This window comes from Uloborus diversus, unplaced genomic scaffold (genome assembly GCF_026930045.1).
Source record: "Uloborus diversus isolate 005 unplaced genomic scaffold, Udiv.v.3.1 scaffold_306, whole genome shotgun sequence".
In the NCBI taxonomy this organism is placed as follows: Eukaryota; Metazoa; Arthropoda; class Arachnida; order Araneae; family Uloboridae; genus Uloborus; species Uloborus diversus.
The window spans coordinates 142,249-166,919 of record NW_026558468.1 but is presented as its reverse complement, the minus strand read 5'-3'; the positions used below and the strand labels follow the sequence as shown (position 1 = coordinate 166,919).

At 34.0% G+C, this 24,671-nt stretch overlaps 1 long non-coding RNA gene across 1 annotated transcript in view; it reads right to left on the bottom strand.

Moving 5' to 3' along the window:
• The window catches only part of LOC129233278 (uncharacterized), a 41,627-nt gene extending 19,994 nt beyond the window's left edge, over window positions 1-21,633 (bottom strand). The window contains exons 1-3 of the long non-coding RNA XR_008581448.1: window positions 21,326-21,633; window positions 14,114-14,178; window positions 4,732-4,774 (exon numbers count right to left, since the gene is read on the bottom strand). This is a non-coding gene — a long non-coding RNA (uncharacterized LOC129233278). The remainder of the gene's footprint in view (window positions 1-4,731; window positions 4,775-14,113; window positions 14,179-21,325) is intronic.
• Window positions 21,634-24,671: the final 3,038 nt, after the last annotated feature.

Genomic DNA, 24,671 nt, shown 5'->3' with positions numbered 1-24,671 from the left:
TTATTAGCAAAATTGTATTTTTTGTACATTTTATCTAAAATGCAGTTTCCTGCCAACTTTTCATTGATTTATTCAGGTCTGGATCTATAAACTTTGAGCACCCTTGCAACAAAATCTGTAGGGCCCCCTCCCCAGAGGCCAGCAGTGTATATTTGTAACATCAATAAGTCTTTGCTAATTTGTTTCCATTTTTTCTTCAAGTTCTTGAGCCGTTTGGTCCCCATAAAGACGTGGGCTCTCCCGCATTGCGGTGTCTGCGATTTGCAGATCCAGGTCTGGATTTATTTATCTATTTAATTTGGAAAAAAAATGCATGTTTATAGCTTTTAAAATGCAATTCTGTTATTTGTTTTTTCGTGAAAGTAGTAAAAACTCCTCTCCCACTTTGATCTTCACAACTCGGCGACAGGGGTGGCCACCAAGTTTTTTGGGTCTAGTAGCCACTAGCCACTTAGAAATTTTCTGAATCTTGATTTTTACACATAACCTGTTGCCATCTAACGCAGAATTCTCAAACTTTAACGATTCGCGGCAGCCTTTGAAGAATTTGAATTTTCTCATGGCATACTAATCTAGTTTTATATACATATTACTGTTACCATGAACACTTCTTCCTGCGGCACCCAGTCCAGAAATCTCGGATCTAACGTATTATAATAGTTATCACTATCATATTTATTTATTTATTCCTTTTTTTTTTTCGTAGCTAAAAGTTTGAAAATTGTGAGCAACTAAAACCAAATATAACTACCTTTATTTAATTTTTTTTTCAGATTTTGGAAAGGGCTTGGGCCCCTTCAGCCCCTTCCTTATATACGCCCTTGCCCCCTCCCCTGCCTTAGAAATGAGAACTTTGTTGCTTTTAGTACTTTATTTTTTGCAAAAATGTAAAAGCATCTTTTCCCCAGCCATTAATGAATAAGTAATTAAAAACATCAAATTTTAATAACTCTAATCTGTACTGAAGTTGGTTTCCATGGGGAAAATATCCTGCTAAACCATGGGGAAAATGTCTTAGCCCCTCCCCCCTTTAACATTTTGCATATGGGCACCCATGACCTTTCAAGCTATTTTTTAAAACAACGAGCTTTCCAAATCATGTGAAACATTTAGATCTTCATTGCTGTTAAAGAATCCTTAATGCTGCAAGTTCAAACAAAAACAGTTTATCTGAATTGAATATGATGCAAAAATTTAAAAGATAAAAAACTTTTTTGCAACAAAGCAGTGGTGCAGCAAGAGACGGAGTTGTGAAGGTCAAAACCCTTTAACCCTTCTTCTAACATAGATTGCCAATCCTAATACCATAGTCCATATGCATGTAATTAAATTCTGGCTGCACTAGTATACCACTTTTCGAGAGTTAGACTACTACTTGTATAAATTTCATTAACACTAAAGTTTTTGTCCCATGATTTTCCCATACTGCACTTTTGAGAAAACCAATCTCTGAAAAAGCTATGCTTAGTGCTCTATTTTGTGAAACTGGGTCGGGATATTTACAATCATTTGTAATACGCAGGAGTATGCCTTATCTAGCACTTGGACCAAAGGTGGACCAAATCTGGTTGAATAGAAGATCCAGTAATTGAAAAGTGGATCGCGTGTTTTGCAAATCATGCAAAAATGCAAGAAGAAGCAATTCCGCTGTCGGATAGACGTGTAAGTCACCTTTCATGGGAAACTATAAAGCATACCTTGAATAATGACAATACAGGGGCGAACTGGCCCGAGTGTCGATGCGCCCTCAAATCTGAACACCTTTTTTCATTTTTTAAAGTTATTTCTTTTTTAATTTAACTTATTTTTGGTGCAACTTTTTTTTTTGCGCTCACAAACCTGTGCGTCTTCACTTTGCTTTTTTTCCCCTTTACTTTAAACTTGTAAACCTTTGCACTTTTTTTTTTTTTTGCACCTTTTGTTTAAATTTTTTACACAGTTGCCATACATAAAGTTTTGAAGTGAACAATCATAAATGTTATTTTATTAAAACCTTCATGCATTGTAAAATTCCAAAGGGAAGAGAGAAAAAAGAGTTTGGGCTAAATCAGAAGAAGTTTCTACTTCTGAAAAGGTAGCAATTTGATTGAAAGCTAAGGGGGAAGACAGGAAAATAAAAAAAAAAGACAAATAGAAACAAGTTAAAGTCTAAGATCAGTAAAATTGTTAATTAGTCTGCTCAAGAATCTAGTCCATAAAACTGAAGTTCTAGTGCAACAACAATACACACCAAAGATTGCAATGCTAAAAAATCTTTAAAATTTACAACCCAAGCTGTCAAATGTTTAGATACTTGCACTAAAAAAATTTATAATGAAATCATTTACAGAATTTTTTTACATTATTCTTAATGATAAATGCAAGTGAAAAGGAACACATAGTCAAAAGACTTAACCAACCAATCTTCAACAGTAATGAGCACTTTTTTTAATTACAATTGAATTAGATTAATTGTCTGATAGTTTCTATATATGTATTTGTAAAAAAGGTTAAATCATATTTTCACCCTGAAGTTCAATTTTAAATAACACTATCATACCTGCCACCATTAAAGGTCAAGATTCACGGTCGCCACTCGCAACGTGGCGACCTAGTTTGAAAAAGAAGCAACCTAAAAAAACGTTCTCAGTCGCCATTTCACCCCCCGCTGTTCCTAGAAAAAAAATCTTCAGATGAACAGGAATTAGGCAGAAACTCAAGAGGGTGGAAGAAAATAAATCGCTTTGGAAGCATACGCCTGAGGATAAACACATCAACGAAGATCGTCTTTTTACCAAGATGGCAATAGTTTTTTTTACCAGAAGGGCAATACAGTTACATGTGAAGCATGGTCATATTTGGTCACTCACAAGATGAAAGTAGGGTAAGTATTTAAGTGCTAATGTTTGCAAAAACAAAGCAGAATTTGATGTTTATTCAAATGCAAACTAATGAAAATGACACAAAATGTGCTGTAAAGCATTTTATTTATTTATTTATTTATTTTTTATTATTGGAAACAGTTTTCTTGAGAAATGAAAAATTTTGTATTTAAAATTTCATCCTATCCTTATTGCATTGAATGCTAATGTGCTAAAAGCTATTACAGTTTAATTAAGTTGAGGATTTTACACTTTATAATTATTTTTATGCTACAAATTCCAAACCTAAATCTTAATTTGTAGCACAGTCGCCATATTTGGTCACTTCCAAGATGGAAGTAGACAAGATTCTTTAAGTGCCTAAGTTTCCAAAAATAGAATTGAATGACTATTGCAATACAATGCAGACTATTGAGCATTCCGCAAAATGTGACGTATTTTTTCCTCCTGGATAATTATTTTCTTGAAAAATGCAAAACATTTTCCTTCAAATTATATCTTCAAAATATTATTTTTTCCGTATTGCTTGGACTTTAATATACTAAAAAATTAACTCTTTCATCTAAATTATTGTTTTTTGAGGGTTTTTACTTATCAAAATTACTTTCATGTATTAAATTTTTCACATAGTCGCCATGTTATGTTATTTGCAAGATGGAAGCAGACAAAACTATTTAATTGCTTAAGCAATATTTCTAACGTTAATAAGTCTTAGTGCTAGTTTGTTTCCATTTTTCTTCAATTTCTTGAGCCGTTGAGCCCCTTAGGGATGTGGGCCCTCCCGCATTGCGTGGTCTCAGGGTATGCAGATCCAGGCCTAGATTTATTTTATCTATTTTGGAAAAAAAAACCCCAAAATACATGTTTATATCTTTTAAAATGTAATTCTGTAAAGTTCTATTTAATTGTTTTTTCATGAAAGTAATAAAAACTCCTGTCTCATTTTGTACTTCAACACTCGGCGACAGTGGTGGCCACCAAGTTTTTTGGGTCTATTGGCCACTGGCCACTTAGAAATTTTCTGAATCTTGACCTTTAGATAACATCTACTGTAAAAATCCAGTAGATGATTGAGACACACAGCAATATCACAAATTTCATTGTTATTTAGGAGGGTAAAATAGAACTTTTTTAACATCTATCAAAGTACAATTAAATGCAAATTCCTTATATTACATACACAAACGAGAGAAATGCTAAAAATGAAAGAACCTCCCAGAAAAACCAGTACCGTTGGCAGGTATGTGCTACCCATTTTACCATGCACATCCTGTGGTGTAAAATAGGCATAAAAACAAGCACAGAAACAATAAAATTTATATCACAGCTTTTATATGCTACAGAAATCAATATTGATATTATTTTAGTAATAACAAGAGTAGATATGTGGAGTGTGGTTGAAATGTAAAAACTTAATCGCTGCTTTTTAACTGTTCAATATCAGTTTTGCATATTTGGATTTTCAATTCAAAAATGCCTATATCTATTTTACACCATCTGACCCTATTCATTTGATTCTTTTTTCCCCCATTATCTTCCCACAAAAACTAAAGTAAAAATACTCTGGGATAATTTTCAAATTTTGACAGGTTTCAATCTTATCACTGGCATCCTCCAATCCAAGCTTTTGTTCATAAGCAACCCTTGTGTTTTTGCAAAATGAGAATCCGGTCTAGGTTGGGCCTACTTTTTTACCAGCCTTGGTGGGAAAGAAATGACGCCGGACTACTAGACCAAAATTTGATCACAGTATTTAACTGTAACAATAATTTTAATACAAAAAACAAAATAGACACCACAGGCAAAAAATAATTTGGATATACAATTCAAATGAAAATTGAATTTAAAGGGGAAAAAAAGTACAACTTACAGTCATATTCTTTTCATTGTAGAATTTTGATCTCCCTAACTTGCTGTCAAAGAAAAATTCACACATGAATAATATTTAATAGTAACTATTTTAGTAGAATTTTAACAGGTACATTAATGCAATAAAGAACAGTGATAACTGTAAATAATTGATAGTCAAAACAGAATTTTAAATTTAACAATCACTAATCAGAACTAATTATTGACCAACATTGAAGGTTTCAAGGGACAGAAACACATAAGATAAAGTAGGGGCGCACACTGCACAACCTGCAGGCCAAATGCAGCTCCCCATATAGCTACGTGCAGTCCACAAGCGCATGTAAAGTTTCGTTTTTTTTTTAAGAATTAAAAATTTTAGACAAGGAAAAGAAATAAAAGGAGCCTCCCCAGATAAAATCATAAATTACACAACCAGAGAGAAATGCATCAAAATTTCTCTAAAAATAGATTTCAAAACTTTAAAAAAAAAAACAGAGATGACTTAAAAATTTTAATTTTCAGTTACTAGTTCGTAGCCATTTATTAGACCCTAATTATTTATTAGACCCTTTAAGTTGAAGAAGAAGGGCTTTGCACTTCTTCCAACAAGAGAAGAAGGGGCCAACACTTTTCAGAGTTGGAAATTAATGATCGGTTTGAAAATTGATTTTTATATGGATGCCTCAATTGCCAAATTGATTAACTCCAATTTCTAAAAAAATCTTCATTTCTGCTTTACTGGGCTTTATCAATGCTTAGCATGTGAATTTATATTAAAATTTTGGTTCAGTACATTTCTGACCATGTGATGGTAGAAAATGTAACACGAGGCCCTATTTACTCCTATGGATAACATCTTCTTAAACTTTTCTCTACTTTTTGTTGCATGGAGTAAATTGATTTGGCAAGTGGCAAATTTCCATATGGAATACTGATTTATTTAACGAAAGTAAAAACTAGTGATGTTTCGGATATCCATATTCGTATCCATATCCGCAGATATCCGAGATAAAATAAAGATCTGTATCCGTAACTTTTTTGACGGATCTTAAACGGATTTTTTCAGTTCTGAAAATTTTTAAATATTTCAATAAAAGACTCTTAAATTCCGTTTAAATTAGGTTTTATTCCCTATTTAAATTATAAGGTATCATTTTAGAAGCCAACAGCCCTGTTTTTTTTTCATTTTTAGTTTAATATTAGTTTTTGTTATTGATATGGGGTTTCTGTTTTTCTTAATTTTGGTTTTTCCTGGCATCCTTAAAACAAAGTGAGACAAAAGTCTCTATTTACTGTTTGTAAAGGTGTTCCTGGCTTTGTTATTCTGTCGGTCGGAGTAATTTGGGTGGAATGGGTCAGCGCTGCATTTATGCTGAAATAAAATGCGAAAAATTATTTCTAGCCTATCCAGTAGCAGCTTTACATTCTTGCTCCTGTACCCTAATCTACCGAGCAAACTAGAAATAATTTTTCATTCTATCTAAGCATTAATGCTGTGCTGACCTGTTCCTTCCAACTCTCCATCAATTTTAATGGAGATTTCTTCAAAGAGTAAATCATAGTCTTAATATTTTCACCGTAGATGACATTTTTTGAAGAAACAGTATTATTATAGTGACGGGAATACCTTCCGTAATAAATTTTACACTTGGATAGTTGAATTGGGCAAAAACATTTTGAGATCCGTATCCGTATTCGAGGATCTTGACATTAATGATCCGGATCCGCATATCTTACTTTTTTAACGATGCTGCACATCACTAGTAAAAACTAAAAATTTCAAATAAATGGACTTTTAATCTTATTTCAAAGGAATGGAACTTTGAAACGAAGCAGATAAGTCCACGGTGGCCATCCATCCCGATTTTTGATGACATTTTTAGAAGTAATTTAATAAATAATATTAAAAGCCAGACGTTTAGTAATGATGTAGGTGGCGCTAGTAAATTCGTTTTCTGTGAAATTTTGCTAAATTTGGGACATTTTGGCATAATTCAATCCTTTTCGGGGACCTCAAAATATTTTCAAAGAGTCATAAAATTTTACCAGAGGTCTAAAGTCCACCAAAGGAAACCTTTTAGAAGGCAAGACTTTAATCTTTTGATTTTTATGGGAGGGGGGGGGGGACACCCTATGCGCAACTTGGGGTCAAAGCTTTTGCATTTTACAGGTTTAGGCATTATATTGATCAGCAGTTCTCAACCAGTAGTCCGGCGGAGTGGCACAGGTTCACAGAAAAATTTTGCCGGTGCTCATAGATTTTTGGTCTTAAAAAATGGTTTTAAAAAATTTCTCACTAAAGAACATGTGACTTTTTATTTTATGAGCGAATTTTGTGATTTTTTTCATAATTCACTTGTTTCCCACAAATGTTAATTGTGGGTTTTAAAATATATTGCTGCACAATTATTGTTAAGACTAGAATATTGAAGGTAAATGCATTTCTGTGTCTATTACTTCAAAGGACCATTATTTATTATCTTTGGGTCATTTTTTAACTTTTCTGGTCTGTTGAAAAAATGTTCACCACTGAATGATAAAATAGGAGCATGAACACATACATGTATCTAATGAGAAGAAACATTAAACTTTTGTCAGATGCCTTTTCATCCATAAGCTCATTTCTTTTGCATTGAAAAAGGCGTTCCTTATAACGCCAAAACACATGTCCCCCATTTCTAACTTAACTAAACATCATTATTGAAAGGTACCCTTGCTTCTACCAGCTTTTTGAAACAATAATGAGAATGAACCTATAAGGTGTTTTTTACTGAAATAAAAAATAGAACAGAATTTAGTGCCATTAGTCATGAAATTGCAAAGGGCTATGTTATTAACAATATTAAGGTCACCTGTAATGATATGGTTATGGTCTTTATTAACAAATTGAGAAAAATCATCTTTTTGGCATAAACATTGGACATTATCACGGATCAGGTTGATATTTTTACAAAAAGTATCATATATGGAGGCGACAGGAACTGGAAAAAGAAGTTCCCTGACTTTTCCCAGATTAAGTTCACCAAATTTCCCTGATTTACGTTACCAATGACAATGGTTCTTTCTTTGTCTTACCTGAAAAGCATCGCAATTTAAATAAAATGCAGTGTTTAAAACGGTTTTGTCTGTTATATGTACAAATATAACAGACAAGCAACAGTACATATATGTTGCTTGTTTAAGGGGAAGGATGAGTTCTGAGAAGGATTTCATTTGCATCAAGTGTGTTGAACTCTCAGAAATCAGAATTAGGATGATTACTTTGGAGGCTGAGTTAGTATTAGGCTGTAGGATTGTAGATGAGGTAAACAATCCAAAGGGAAAGGGGGAAGTTAGCAAAAAGGAGGTGGGTATTAGCTGTGTGTTAGATAATGGGGAATATTCCAGAGGTTAAGAGGGAAGTTATTGCTGAGGAAACAGACTGGGAAACAAATGGTATAATTTTATGAGATTCAGTGTGCATGAGGTGGGTAACTCAATAGGCAGAGTTTGACGTGAGGAGATTAGATGTTGTTTGTCAACTGTTGTTTGGGGCTCGGGTAAGAGATGTAAATATGGTTGGTGAAAAGAAGGGGGTATATAATAAAGAAGATGTTACTTTGTGGGTGGGAACTAACGATTTAGGCCATAGTAACAACGATGAGTTTACAAAAGAATGGGATTCTCTGTTGGACAAAGCAACCAACAGTTCGACAAATGTACAAGTGGTTGGTTTGCTTCCCAGATATGGAGTGCATAGGAGCTGGTTAAAACAACGGGCTAGGTGTATGAACCTGGTACTCAAGGAAATTTGCGTAAAACGTAGTATCAGGTTTGCGATTGGATTGCTAGGGATGGCCTGCATATGAGTTCTGCAGGGGTCAAAATGGTCAGTGGTTTGGTTTCATAGGCTTCAGAATCAAAAAACTAAGTTGGAATGGGGGGCAAGGTTTAAGGAGCAGAATTCGGAAAGGTACTAACTATTGGGATTTTAGTAGAAAGGGAATAAGAGAAAATATTTTAACAGGATTCAAATAATCAGACAGCATTTAAAAAAAAAGTAAGATGGGCTTTCTTAAGGTTCTTTATACCAATGCTCGTAGTATTAGGAACAAGATGGAACAGTTGAAAAGAATAATAATAGACGAGAGGTTGGATATTATTGGAGTTACCGAGACATGGGCGACCGAAAATGATGCCGATTTATTATATATTGCTGGGTATAATTTGTTTAGACAAGATAGAGCAGGCAAAAGAGGTGGTGGGGTTTTATGTCAGAGACACTTTAACTTGCAGTGAATAGGTAATTAATGATAAACCTAATAAAATTGATATGATTTGGCTGGAGTTGATGAGCAATAAGGGCAAAAAATCATGTTTAGGGAACATTTATAGGACACCCAACTTAGCCAGGGTCAAGATGAACAGATGATTAGTATTATTAGTGACATTTCAAGCAAGGGATCAGTCATCATAATGGGAGATTTTAATTTTCCAGGAATAGACTGGAATAATTTTTACCACAGTAATAGCAGAGAAGAGGAATTTTTGAAAGTAATCGGTGACTGTTTCTTAGATCAAATTGTAACTCAGGGTACTCGACAGGATGTGATTTTGGATCTAGTTTTCTGTGACATGGAAGGTTCTGTTCCAGTGGCGCAGACTCCATGGGGCCTGAGGGGGCCCAAGCCCCCTCAAAATTATTTTTGAGGGGCAGAGCCCCTCTCCCCCCCCCAAAAAAAAAATCAAGAAAAATATTACATACTTGCCAACCTTTGAAGGAAAAAAAACAGGAGATTTTACTAGAGGTACATAGATGATTCACCATCGACATATCCTCACTACAGAATTATTAAATTATGCTTTTAAATAACATTAATACTAAATTTAAAGTGAAATGGGGATTTTTTGCAGATGTAAGCAAATGGGTAGCAGCAAGAAAAATATACTGAAAAGGAAAAACTAAATAATAAGGAGTGAATTTGCTTGTACATTCTCCAGTCTCTACCAGAAAAGTAGCTACAAATATTTTCGGAAAAAAAAAAGGAAATCAATATATAATGGAAATACAATATAAAATAAGTAGGTATAGGGTAGCACATGTTAAAATAACTTCAAACATTAAAAATAATTGAAATAATTTCAAGATGCAAAAGGATTGAAATCTGCTGCCATTTTCGGCAAAGCACGCGCTTCGTTGAACATCCAATGTGGAAAGCTTCTAAAAAAATAATTTTTACTAAATGAGCTATTAATTGGGAAAATTCTTATCCCATGACATCGGTAGACTAGAAAAGGGCGCCATCTATTGAGAAGAAAGTGAAACTTTTTGATGATTGACTGAAAAAAACTGCAAAAACGGGAGAAAATAGTAAAAAACGGGAAATTGGGAGATAGAAGCAAAAAACGGGAGTCTCCCGTTAAAAACAGTAGAGTTGGCAAGTATGGTATTAGTTATATTATGTTTTCTAAACTCATAAATTTCTTTTATTTTCCTTGTGTGAAGATACTTTACCTTGAAAAATACATTCAGTACTGAGCTAAAACAAATAATTATTACGGTAGTAAGCAGGTTAACTGAAAACAAGTAGTGTGAATAATGATAGTGTTATAGTGCTGCAAGCACTTAGAATTTGCCCGAATGCGCGAACTTACGGGTTAAATCTGTTGCCAGTGGGCAGCGCTGCGGCAAGCTCATCTAAGTGTTTCTGATCTACAAAAAATGTATGAGTGTTTGATTTTTATATTAAATGGGAGGCGTGATAGTTTTGAATACTTTTGCGAATTGTGTTTAAAAGAAAAACCTCCACAATAAAATGATGATCCTTCGCTTCCTCAGAATCGATGTATAACAAAGAAGTATAAAAAAACCGAAGCCAGCTCACCGCACGCTTTCAAAATCCCAAAGGAGTATTACAAGGCACTTTACATTGAGATTTGTGAAATGGTGCAATCTTGCATCATTGGGCGGTTTACATCAACTGGACTCACACTGATCATTGCAGTTGAACAAGAGTGCTTGCTTTTATTAAAAAGATGAAACAAATTTTGAAAAATCACCTTTCAAAAATAACCTAGACATTGAGAGACTGCGTTTACACTTGAACTTTGTTAGCCGGTATAACTAATGAAAAAACAACTGGACTTAAAAAAAAAAACATGTGTAAATTAAATTAACTTTTTATGAAAATACTGTGCGCGTTTGTATTTATTTATTCTCTTTTTCAAAGCCAAAAAATATGTGTCAGGCTTGTCAAATTTTAGGGGTTCTAATGTGATTGTAAGACGTAAAAATGCTTAAAAAAACTTGAGAACTCTCTATTTTTCATCTCAAATTTAGAAAACTTCCCCCGGTTCCCCGCCCCCCCCCCCCCCATTTTTTTTAAAAAGTCGGCGTCCCTGGGAGTGCTGTTCCATTCAAGTAAATTGTCCTTCTTACCTTATAATATCAATGCCTAGCTACGTCACTGCATGGCTCCCCATAAAATAGAACAAAAAAGTTTCTAACTAAGACAAGTGATATGATTTAAAAGTTGAACCAGAAAATTTGTAAACCAATTTTTAGATTCTTTTACTTCAAAAACACTGTTTCACATACTGTTTGTTTATTAAAATTATACACACCAGAAAATATGGCATTTTCAAGGCACAAAAATCTGACTTTTATTTCGGGTGGGGGGTCCTCCGAGGGATTATATAACTCCCTAAACCCCCGATGATGTCCGCCGCTCCCCCCCCCCAATAATTTTTGCAAGTCGGCGCCTTTGTTCTGTTTAAGGGTTACGTGTAGGGGAACACATTGGAGATAATTTGATATGCACAAAGTAGAGAATTTCAAGTTTGTGCCCAATTTCGGAAATACCAATTTTGTGGCACTTAGGCAGAGTTTGAAAGCAGTTTTTTCTTCTGGATTGGACAATAGTGATGTGAATCTTCAGTGGGCAGAGTTTAAGGAAAATCTAACGAAAACGGTTGGGGATTATAATTCCTTTAGGAGAAAGGGTGTCAACACAAAAATTTGGCCGATGAGGTTCTCCAGGGAAACAAAAGATGCTCTAAATTTACAAGCAAGCCGCTTTTCATAGGTTTAAAGAAACTGGTCACTGCAGATAGGCTCCAATATTGTAAGGCAAGGCGTAAATTTAAGTATTTGGTACGGATTCAGAAAAGAGAGTTGGAGCAAAGACTGGCAGATAACATAGACAGGTATCCTAAGAGGTTTTTTGCGTACGTTAACTCGGCGAAAGTTTGATATAGTCATATTGGGCCACTGGTTGATGAGCACGGAATTTTAATTCAGGACGATAGTGATATTGCTAATGTTCTGAATAACTTTTTTACGAGTGTTTTTAACGATAACTTTATCTCAACAGTTGACACCCGCAAGACACAAGCTATAGTACAGCTTGAGAACTATGTCGTTTTACTTCATTTGAAAAAAATTAAAGAGACTAAGGCTCCAGGACCAGATAATATTTATCCAAAAATTTTAGTTGAATGTGCAGAGGGATTAGCAGATGTAATTGTAAATATTTTCAATGCTTCTTATAACTCGGGGACAGTGCCAGAGGATTGGAAGCTGGCTAACATTACACCACTCTTCAAGAAAGGGTCTAAAGGGAGTGCAGGAAATTATAGACCTGTGAGTCTAACTTTAGTGGTTTGTAAAATTTTTGAAACTTTGATAAAAATTAAGATAGTAAATTTTCAGAGACTAATAATCTATTGACTAGTTTTCAGTATGGTTTCAGGAAAAGTAAATATTGTGCAACTAGTTTATTAGATTTCTATGACAAAGTTACCATTGCTTTAGACAATAAGAAGCCTGTAGATGTTGTTTACATTGATTTTTAAAAAGCTTTCGATACGGTACCGCATGTTGCTCTACTTAGCAAATTAGCTGATATAGGGTTAGGAGGGAAAACTTTCATTTGAGTAAAAAACTGGCTGATCGGAAGGAAACAAAGGGTAGTTGTAAGGGGAAATTATTCTGAATGGAGTGAGGTTTTAAGCGGGGTTCCGCAAGGTTCAGTGTTAGGGTCTGTTTTCTTCATTGTTTTTATGAACTATATTCATAAAAATATTTCAGGGAACATGAATTGTTTTGCTGATAATGTCAAAGTTATGGGGATTGCAGATAATGAAGAACAAGCAAAACAGCTGCAAGAGGATCTGGATCATATTATGGAGTGGGCTGATAAATGGGGTATGGCTGTTAACATTGGGAAATGTCAAGTGCTACATTTAGGGCCTGGAAATAAGTGTACAAGTTATTATTTGCAAGGTTCAGGCATTAGTCAGGCAGAAAAAGTTACTGATTTAAGTTTAGTCAACAGTTTAGTATAGCTAGTAACAAAGTCAATAATATGCTTGGGTTTATCAATAGATCTATTTCAAACAAATCTAAAGAAGTTCTTCTGCCCTTATATAGAAGTTTGGTAAGACCTTATTTGGAGCATGCTGTTCAGTTTTGGTCTCCTTATCTTAAGAAAGATATTAATGTATTGGAAAGGGTTCAAAGGCGGGCTAAAAGGCTAATAAATGGACTTTCTCATTTAGACTACGATTCCAGGCTTAGAATGCAAAAAAATGTAGTCTTGAGCAAAGAAGAGACTGAGGGGACATGATTCAGTTGTTTAAATTTATTAAAATGAAAGATGTTACAGGGCTAACGTTAAGCACTGAAAACAGGACAAGGGGTCACTGTTTTAAGCTATTTAAATCTCAGGCTAACATGGATATTAGGAAAAATTATTATTTTAGCAGGGTAGTGGCACCTTGGAACAGATTACCTGAAGAGGTGGTAATGAGCAAGGGAGTAGATAGTTTAAGAGGGCCATTGATCTTTAGTAAGGATTGTAAATTGACTAGGACCAGCCTAGCTGGGCCCAGAGCCTGTTGCTGGTCGTCACTTTTGTATTTGTGTATTAATTAAAATATTCGATGGTTTTTCATATTAAAATGTCCAAAACCGAAACTAGCGCTAAGTGAAATATCCGATAAGTCAAAGTTTTTTGTTGGTCAATTTAGATTCGAGTTATTGAGAATTGACTATACATACACAAATTTTTCACATGTTAAATAACATCAGACAAACACTAGAGCATGTAGCCAGGCTTGTCATTTCAAATTTTTCCTAGAGGGCAAAGGATACATATTCAATGCAAGTTAAATAGCAAAATATAAAATACCATCACCACTATTAATTCCTTTGTTTCTCAAAGATTGAGAAAGAGAAATTTCTCCCTCCTGACCCCCTTAAATGATAGGTGCGCATGCAAACCTTCTGTAGTGTAACATGAGTGGCCCTTCAATGAAAAAGGGTGTGCACCCCAAGCAAAAAGGTTTCACTACCATTAAAAAGAATATTTCTTTATTTGAAAAACACTTTGCATATCTGATAATTTTATAAAATTACAAACCTGTTTGAATTTGTCCTGCCTTTTCGTTTATTGCTGTTCAGAGACATCATATTAATTTTTCATTTCTATGAAGTGAAAAGTAATAAACACATCACAAAATTGCAGTTTGATAAATAATATACATGAGCAGTTCTCAAAAGGTGGGAACAAAAAAGTTAATTCTGATCAATTTTTAAATTTTGAAATTTGACATCAATTTTGTTTTTATTCCATAGTAAAAGTAGTAGTTTTGTTTTCATTCCATAAAAAGACAGCAGGTATTTATAAAAATTAATAAATAGCAAATTTAATGATCGGTCTGTAGGTAACAGATTTTGGACACTGTTGTCCAGTAGGTAACAGATTTTGGACATTGTTGTCCAGTAGGTAACAGATTTTGGACATCATCATAATGTAAGTTTTACAGTTTTTGAACTTTTCCAATGAAATTTTATCCATTTTTACATTCTGCAATGAAAAATAAAGGATTTCAAGTACTTGAATGACTTTAAATACTCAGGGGTCTGGCCAGATGATATTTGGGTCCGTTAACGGACCCTTCACAAAAATCTGATCAACCAAAACGGACCTTTCACAAAATCCCGATCAAACAAAACGGACCTTTCACAAAATACTGATAAACAAGATCGGATCTTTCACGAAATGTTTATTGAAAGAGCAAATCTGAAAGCAAAATGAAGTATATTTCCATGTATAAAACCGATAATTTTTGGAACCTTTTTTGAAGTCAAATTAGAGGGATCAGCTTATACAAAATCTGCTAGTTCTTCAAAAAAAAAAAAAATCTGCACTCTTGCAATGCTTCTGCAAGCAATAAATAATTGCTACTGCCAAATAAATATTATGCCTGTTAGTTTCTTGGAAAGAAATTAAGCTGACTGAAAATAAGTTTGTTTTTATATAATTTTGTTTGTTTTGTCATGTTATTATTTTAAATACTGTTCAGAAATATTTCCAGTACAATTTAACATAATGCAGAATGGTAGATAAATATTGATACTTGAGAGAGCGATGTGCCCCCCCCCCCCCTTCCCCCGCCAATAACTAGAAAAACACTCCAGAATGATATTCACGATGTAGAAGAGGAAAACACTCAACTTTAAGTTTAAATGATGCAGTTTGTGAAATCTCTAAATTCTAAAATTTTGTTTAAGAATTTTTTTTTTTTTTTTTGCAAAATTATTTGATTTTTCACAAAATTAATTCATTTTTCACAAAATTATTTCATTTTTCACAAAAAACGGACCCTGTGAAAAATTCTGGACAGACCCCTGATACTGGCCTTTAAATAATAAAATTTTGTTATGGTTTCGTAAAATCCAAAAAAAAAACAACCATTTTGCCAGGGCAAGTGATGAAGTCGCCAAAACTGACACTGTTAGCGAAAAAAGGGATTACCGCTGGTAACCCTTCGCTTATCCTACGCTGTGAGTTGTCGCTTATCGGAATCAGCTTGGCGATTTTTGTGCTGTTTTGTTTACTTAAATGCCTTTGTTACGATCAAAACTTGTCTTTCTACTGTTATTAATGTAATGTTCAATGCATAACGTATCAATTGTTCAAAATGTCAATGGATTAAAGGAATTAACATTATATTAGCCTTTTTTATTAAGGTTACAAGACAGAAGATCAATTATAATAATGAATAAATACACAGAATTATCGGCGTCTAGATTGTAAAGCAATTTGGACATCTCGCATATATGTTTAAGAAAAAATGATTTTTCTTCAAAGATAGCGCATAAAAACATATGAAAACACTTTAAAATAATTAACAATTGATTTTGAGGATCGAAAAATACTTTTAAAACATATAAATCATATATTAAGTTCCCAAATAATAGCATTGTCCAGATCGTAACTTTTGGACATGCATCAAATTTCCAACTTCTATTTTTTCTAAAAATGTTAACAAAATAAAAAATTGTCTTTAATTTTTTAATTTGTGGAAGATATTATCAAAAAATTATTCAGTTTGAGATTTATACCCTTAAATTTTTTTTGAAACGTATGGAAATAATTTTTTAAAAAAATTTTAATGGTACATTTGCTTGGTTAACGTTTTGGTATGTCCAAAATTGTGCCTTTTAGCAAAGAAAATATTTTTTAAGGGTATTTGAAGAGCATTTTTTCCATAATTTATGTCAATTCTTGTCTCTATACAGTATTATAATTTAACTCAAAAATTTTTGAGTTAATTAAAATGAAAGTTATTTGGTGTTGAAGCTTCAAAGTTGAGGTTTGTGTTTGCTCCCACCTTTTGAGAATTGCATACACCATACAAAAAACTTGAATTCAGTTTCTTCATAAAAACAAAAAATTATTTCTGCAACTGTAGACCTGCCAACCTAATGAAATGAAAAAACATGAGTGGGTCAAAATTTCAACAGAGAAAAACAGGAGATTTTAAATGACATTATCCGAGGAAAAAAATATGGTGTATCAAACATTTCTGGTTTAAAATATACTAATTTAATACATAAATTTAATAAAATCTCAGAGTTATAAAAAAAAAAATTCATAAAATAGCATGCAAGAGATGGAAGCTTTATCAAACATTAATTTATCATAATATACTAATCACTAATACAATTTATATTAGGTAGTGTCATCAATACTGAGACATTTATGTCATACAAGGCAGTGAGAAGCAAAGGGATGTAAGTGGACATTTTCAAGTTTTGAGTAAAATGTGTTTAAAGTTGCCATCCTAGGTAGACTTTTATTGAAAAGTTTTCGAAATCATGCTGCACAGCAACACCTACCAGGGCTAATACTACTATCTCTGGCCCCAAGACAAAGGAGAGAGGTTCACCTACCACTAGTTATCTCAAAGTTTAATTTTGCATTTATATCCTTTGCTTTTCACTGCTTCATATTGACTGTGATTTTAATTATGCTAATAAGTTGGAAAAAATATGTAATTTTTAAGTTGGAAAACAAATTGCCAACTATATGGAAAAATTAATCAAGTAAATACTCTCAAAAAATCAGATAAGAGTTTCCTACAACAGTACATTTCAAGTAGAAAAATAAGCTTGTGTTTGGATTTTTTTTTAATTCTGGGAGAGATAGACCAGAAAACAAAGGATGCCAAAAGCCTTTTTAACATATGCATGTGATATACTGCATATAAGAGTGCCGTTGAGTCTTGAAAGGGGCAAGAAGCTATGCGCTATCAAATCAGAATTAGAAAAACGATTTTCCTTTTACAAACAAAAACCTCAATAAATATCGAAATAATGATGATAAAATAAGAAGTCTGGAGAAAAATAAAAGAAATCGATAACTCAAACGACATAAAATTAGGAAAACTAGACAAAAAATGGGAGTCTTTCTTGCAAAATAAAAGGGTTGACAGGTCTGCAACTGTGTTCAGAATAATGCATTGTTCCGCAAAAGTTTCTTGCAAAATTGAAAAGGAGATAACTTTTACTCATCATATTTTTACATTTTAAAATATATTGCTTATTTTAAAATATAAAAAAAATTACTGCAGTTAAAAAATATTAGTTATTTGTAAGGCTAGAATATTGATGATAAATGCATTTTTGTGTTTTTCATTTCAAAGGACCATTATGTGTAATCTTTAGGTCATTTTTTAAATTGTTAAACACATTTTTAATTTCATTTCATACTTTTTTTTTTAATTTTAATTTTGAAGTATTATTTTTTATTTTTAAAGTCAATAAAAAATGTTAACTTTCCTCATGATTTTAAAAAACTTGCATTTTTTCAAAAAAAATAACCTAGCCCCAACAGGTTATGATGAACTTGTTTGCATTTTTTTTTTTTTTTTAATTTTTACAACATTTTTCGGGGAAAAGAGCAGCTTTTATTGAAAAATAATAATAATAGCATTTAGTTTAAAAAATAAATTTTCTATAGTATGTTTAATTTTGAAAATTGTTTTTTTAAAGCTTAACATATTAGACAGTTAGCATCAAAAAGAAGCTTGATGAAAATGTTTCAGTTCAGTTGAAGGGGCCCTTCATTAATTACGCAAGGATGATTTTGACAATATTTGACCCCCACTCCCACGTAAGGGGGAGTAAGATTTTTAACCCCCCTCCCCCCCCCCCCTATCTCATATAAGATTCCATTTAGTTTTTTGCAATAATAAAATAACAAATCTTACATCACTGGAATCGATATTCAATTCCCTTTTATTGAAAAAAATTTTAAACCTTTCTTGGGCAAAGAAATATTTACTAAAAGGATTCTAGACTAGATGCTTTTTTGGTAAATATTTTTTGCATATGATCTGATACTAATTAGAAATAAGACATGGCATGCACAGTGCAATTCTTTTATTATATTTTACACTATTCATTCTATCATTTTTTGAAAAACAAGTGAACAGCTCATCCTAATACATTTTTTACCATCCAGAAGCAAATGAAATAGGATCCCTGCCAAACCACTTGACCATGCGATTTCTAATATAGAATTTCGACTTGGGAAAATATTACGTAAGAATGGGTCTGACCCCTCCCCCCCCCCCTCTAGTAAGGATATGTAGTGATTTTTCCAACCCCCTCGGGATCCTTACGTAATTAATAAAAGCCCTTAACCACTGATGAAATTTTTCAATTGATAAAATTAAACATGCTAGTTAAAATTAATCATTGTTTCATTCCATTCAGGAAGTTCAGGAATCGTTCAAAAGCTAAAAATCGTGTATTGTTTAAAAAATCTGAAACCTGTGAAGTATTATGGCCCAAACCGCATATTCATAGGAAAGTTAGTTACTTTTCTATGAATTTTTAAAATGTGTCAAGAACTTTTCAGAACAGGGTTCGAAAATATCATAATATTTTCAGAAATATCGAAAATATCCAATATTTTGATATATATCAGATATTTTGATATATATCCGATATTTTGATATATATATCCGATACTTTCAATCAGCACAAACTAAAGTCTTCAAAATAGTAAATGCATCCTCAAATCACTCTTTATTTTCTTAAATTATTATTACAATATGTAGACTTAAAATTAAGGTCTCTTTCATTATTTATATCTAATATTTCATTTTACATTTTCATCAATTTAAATAGAGTTAATTTAGCATTAGCTGTTTCACTCATTTTTTTTGTTAACTCCTTTTCGTTATATGATTCAGAAATGAAAAATATGCATGAGTTGGCGCACAGTCATAAGATATTTTCTTTTTTTCTAATCAATGTTTAATATTTAACTAGGCACTTTTAATATGAATTTTAAAGTTGTTACATCAGTAATAGTGTTATGAATATAAAATAAAATAGGAATATTTTATTACTTTGTCATATTAATGATGTATTAATGCATAATAAAAATATAGTATATAACGGTTATTTTTGGTAGCAAATAACAATTTTACTATGATTAATATAATTTTTATATTGAAAATACCGCAGTTGAAAAAATAACTATCAAAATATCATGATATTTTCAAAATAAATATCGGATATGTATCGTGATCCTATATTGACTGATATATATAGGCAAACCCTGTTTCACACTCTGTAAATCTGTAATATATTCAAAAAAAAGTTAGATACAATGAAACACCATTTATACATTTCTCTTTTATATGTTTTTATCAATTATATGTTTTTTAAAATTGGTCCCTGCAAAGTCAAATACGCATTAACCTATTCCTACTATACATTTTTTCATTTGTGCACTTTTCTCCTACAGTCCCTTCAAAAACGTATAAACGCTGCTTCACTGTTTTTTTTAAAAAAAGATCAATGTTTCATTTTACCATAAATGATGCACCACTACTGTGAAGTGATATTTCAAGTGAGTTGTGTAAACATTTTGACAGTTGTGTACAGCTAAAAAACTGTTTGACACATGTGTAAAAGTTTTGTAAGTTTACAGCGTATTTAAACACTAAATAATGCTTAAACATCGTCAATCAAACTCAAATACCTTCAGTATCACATGAAATACACTTATATATATGAATTGAAATGCAGTCCAGTGTTTTCCCCAGGTATTTTGAGGTTGGTGCTGCACACAACCCGCTTTAAGTTAACCTTTGATATGCCCTGCCTTCTCCTCCACAAAAGTAAACTTTTCTTTTAAGCTTGGAACATAACTTCCTTGTTTCCCTTATAAATTGATTTTGAAATATAAAACTAAATTTTCTATGTTTTCGACAATCTTTAAAATGTTAAAAAGCTTTTTATTAATTATTTTTTTTAAATAAAGGCTACCAAAAATACTTGGTTTTTCATGCAAACACTTGTTTTCTTTGTACTACAAAATTTCTATTCAAAAAGTGCTGTAACCATTTAATGTACCTCTTTATATGTAAGCACTCTGTTTTTTTTTTTTGGTTGATAGTCATTGCCTTGAGACATGAATCTATGGAAAATAAAACATTTGAATTTTAAGTCAAAGAGTTATTATGGCTATGAATCCTACCAGTAAGTATTGGAGGAGAAGTTCAGTCTGACCATCTGAAGATGGCTCCCTGACAATTTCGTGCTTCGGGAGTGGTTGCCACATACTTTTAGTTAAGATCTCTATGATATTAAGTGATATTGTCATTCCTGATACAGAACTGTATAGTATACATGCAAAGACTTACGAACAAACTACCAGTCCCAATAGAAAAACCTGGTCATTCCTGTAATGAAACCAAATTTACACAAGTTTGTTTATCACATGTCATCACAGTATGCTACTTTCTGATCAGATAACATATGTTTAGAGGAGATTACAAAACTTTTAAAATTTTATTTAGGCAGCAAAAAGTGAATAAATCGCTTACGAATTAAAAAACTCTTCAAAAAATATGCAGCTAAAAAAAACTGTAGATTAAAACTCTCCGATTTAAAATTTAGAAGTAACCATAAAGATGTTTCATTCCAACAGATCAATAAATAAAGTATTCCATAGACAAATATAACAAATAACAAACTACTGATGCATTCAAAGCTTTAAAACTTCACGTCGGAAGACAGGGTACCCCAGGTTGTGTGACCAAATTAAGTAGTAAATTATTAACTTCATAAAATGTCAAACAACAATCCGCTAATAAACCCTTCGAAGCAAAACACACACATTAACACGTGGAATTAGTTTTCAGAATTTTGACATATATGCGGGGAAAAAATTATTACTGTAAACTATACTGGTTTTTATCCCCTTTATAAATTATTTTTTAACAAAAGAACACTCAAGATTTTTTAATAGATCGGTCATACTTACGGGGAGAGTAAGAATATTTGATTTGCAAATTTATTCAACGAATACGACCTTGGCTGAACTGTCATTTAAAGTAAGATTAGCCTACTTTCATCCATAAAAAAATAAAGGCAACAGGGAGCTATCACAGCTGTGCGTTTAATAACTGCTTCCGGCATTAAAAATATTAAGTAAATATTAAAACATCTAAGTAAAAATATATTGAATAATGTTTTGTATAAAAATTATTTAAATAGGTTCTCCAAGGCCTTACAAGGCCAAAGAGATTTTGCTTCACGACCTACATCCGAATGTCATCAAACACAGGCAGTTTAGGCTTATGGCGTCAACAAACCATATAAGCTTGTAGCTGCCAAACCAAAACTACAATACTATGGACAACCACGAAAACGACATTTATGAAAATATATTTTAAAAAAACATTACTTTTCGTTAAAATAGTCCTTCGCACATGTTTGAGGACGCAAATAAAGGGTTAAATGAAATAAAATTAAAAAAGAAAATTAACTTGAACTCTTATTTTTTGAGTTCAGAGATTATGTGTTTCGCAATCACGAGTTGCGACAGGGCCCGACTCATTGGGGGCTATTGTTTCTAGAAACAGCTCCTGTCTCCCAAAGCCTACCCCTCCTCCTGGGCGGTTACGTGTGTATAGTTGTGTGTGTGTGTGCAGGCGTGTGTGTATGTGAAGGCGCGCGTGCGTGCATGTGCAGGCTTGTGTGTGTGTGCCTAGACATGTGTGTATGCACGTAGGCGTGTGTGTATGTGTGTAAAGGCTTGTGTGTATGAGTGTGCGCGCGCGTACGTGTGTGTGTGTGTGTGTGTGTGTGTGTGTGTGTGTGTGTAGGATGTAGGACATGGACGCCATCGACCAGAAGAAACGGATTCCAGGAGGCAGTGCTCGGAGCCGCGCCTGCAGTGGCCGGTGGGCGGTGGTGCAGGACTGGTGTCCCTGGTTCAAACTGAAAAAGGAACCACAACATCAAGGACAGTGAAATGAAAGCAATAAGCGATCGTGATTGCTCAAAAAAAAAAAAAAAAAAGATAAAAGATAAATTAATTTGAATCTTGGCCTCTTGAATTCAAATTATGTTTCTCGCAATCACGAGTATTTGTGTGTATGTAGGCGTGTGTGTTTGTGTCTAGGCGTGTGTGTGTAGGTATCTGTGTGTATAGGTATGTTTATCTATGCGTGTGTGTTTGTGTCTGTATGCAGACATGAGTGTGTGTATGTATGAGTGTGTGTTTGTGTCTGTGTGCAGGCATGAGTATGTGTGTGTGTGTATAGGTGTGTGTATATGTATGCCTGTGTGTGTGTGTAGGATATGGACGCAACCTGGAGACTTTGCTCGCTAGAGGAGCAGCATCGTGAGGGCCGGTCGACAGTGGTGCTGCAGAGGAAGGCGGGGGGGGGGGATAAAATCAGCGTAACGTCAAGGACGGTCAAATGAGAACAATAAGCAATCGTGATTGCTCAAGAAAAAGACCTGTGACCCCCACTTCCCCCAATCAACTCTAATTTGAATTCTGAAACTTTGAATTCAAATTATGTTTTTCACAATCACGAGCTGTGACAAGACCCTACTCATTGGAGTTATTGTTTCTAGAAACGGCTCCCCTCTCCAAGCATGTCCTTCCTCCTGGTTGGTTACGTGTGTAAAGTTGAGTGTGTGTGTGTGTGTGTGTATATATATAGGCTTTTAAGTATGTGCATGTAGGTGTGTGTGTGTGTGTATGTGTGTAAAGCCCTGCGCGTTTGTGAGTGTGAATGGGTATGAGCTTGCGTGTGTAGGACATGAACGCCACCGTCCAGCAGAAGTGGATTCTGGGGGACAGTGCTCAGGACCAGAGGAGCTGCGCCGGCCGGTGGGCGGTGGTGCCACAGAGGCCCTTAGTCCAGGCTGAAAAATGAACCACAACATCAAGGACGGTCAAGTGAGAACAATAAGCAATTGTGATTGCTCAAAAAAAAAAAAAAACTAATTTGAATTTTGACATTTTGAATTCAAATTAAAAGTTTTCAGCAATCACGAGTGTGTCTGTATGTAAACGTGTGTGTTTGTGTCTGTGTGCAGACAGGATAGTGTGTGGGTATGTGTGTGTAGGCATGTGTGTTTGTGTCTGTGTGCAGTCATGGGAAGGTGGGTATGTGTGTAGGCGTGTGCGGTCTAGGAAGATTGGGCGCCGAGCATTTTGGGCGCCGGGAACTTTGAGCGTCGAGCACATTGTGCCCAATGTTCTGGGCACCCAATGTTCCAGGCGCCCAATGTTCCCGGTGCTCAATCTGCGTCGCCCAATATTCCCATTTTGGGGTTTAAGGGTGTGACTTTGCTCCCCCTGGTTTTGAGGGAGGGGGAGAGATTTTACTTTAATAAATTTTTGTTTGAAATTTTTCAATTACATTTAAAATAATGTTTTAAGAAAATAAAAAGAAAATTCATGTTAAGCAAAGGACAAATTGCAATCACGTAAGAACGTACACCACGATCAGTGGCGGCAAGGTCCTGCGCGCCAATGACCCGCGGGCCGGTACATGGGCTGGCCCGCCTCTATTCGGCCTGATCACCCTCACTCCTGTGCGCCCTCGAGCATGTACCCCTTTAAACCTGTGCCTCTTCGTTTTTTACTTTCTTCTTCTACATCTAATATAGAGAAGAAAGTATTAGATAAGTGCAAATTTTCGAATTTTGACGGATTCGAACGTTTTGAGATGTGTGAGTCCATTTCGACCATTTTTGGAAAATGTCTGTGTGTATGTGTGTGCGTGTCACGTATGATGTGTGTGACAAGTTTTGGTGGCCGCTCTATAGCAACCGCATGAAATCGAACGAAATTTGGTGCCCCTATGTGAACCTGTGCCCATTGTTTTTTGGCGTGAATTCCTGCAAAGGGGGGTGGGGTGGAGCAATGGGACGTTTTTTGAGTTATGCGTGCCTGCTATTCCCCAGGAATTAACAGGCGGAATCAAACAAAACTTGGTCCATATATTGCCCTTAACAGGTACAGGTGCTGATTCAATTTTGGTATCAATAACTCAAACTGGGGTTGAGCTATAGAACTTTTTTTTTTTTTTTTTTTGTCGTCAATTGTGACTGCTGTATCTCAAGAAATAATGAACGGAATCAAGCAGAAATTTATCGACATGTAGCCCTTAGAGGGTATAAGAGCTTATTCTATTTTGGTGTTAATAGCTGAAAAGGGGGGTGGCGCAATCGAACTTTCTTTTTGTTCCATTGTGAGTGCCATATCTCAAGAAGTAATGCTACGTTCTGGATGAAAGTTGGAATAAATGTTAATCCATATGTAAACAGACGTTGGTTCAACTTTGGCGCCCATCAGTGGCGCCGAC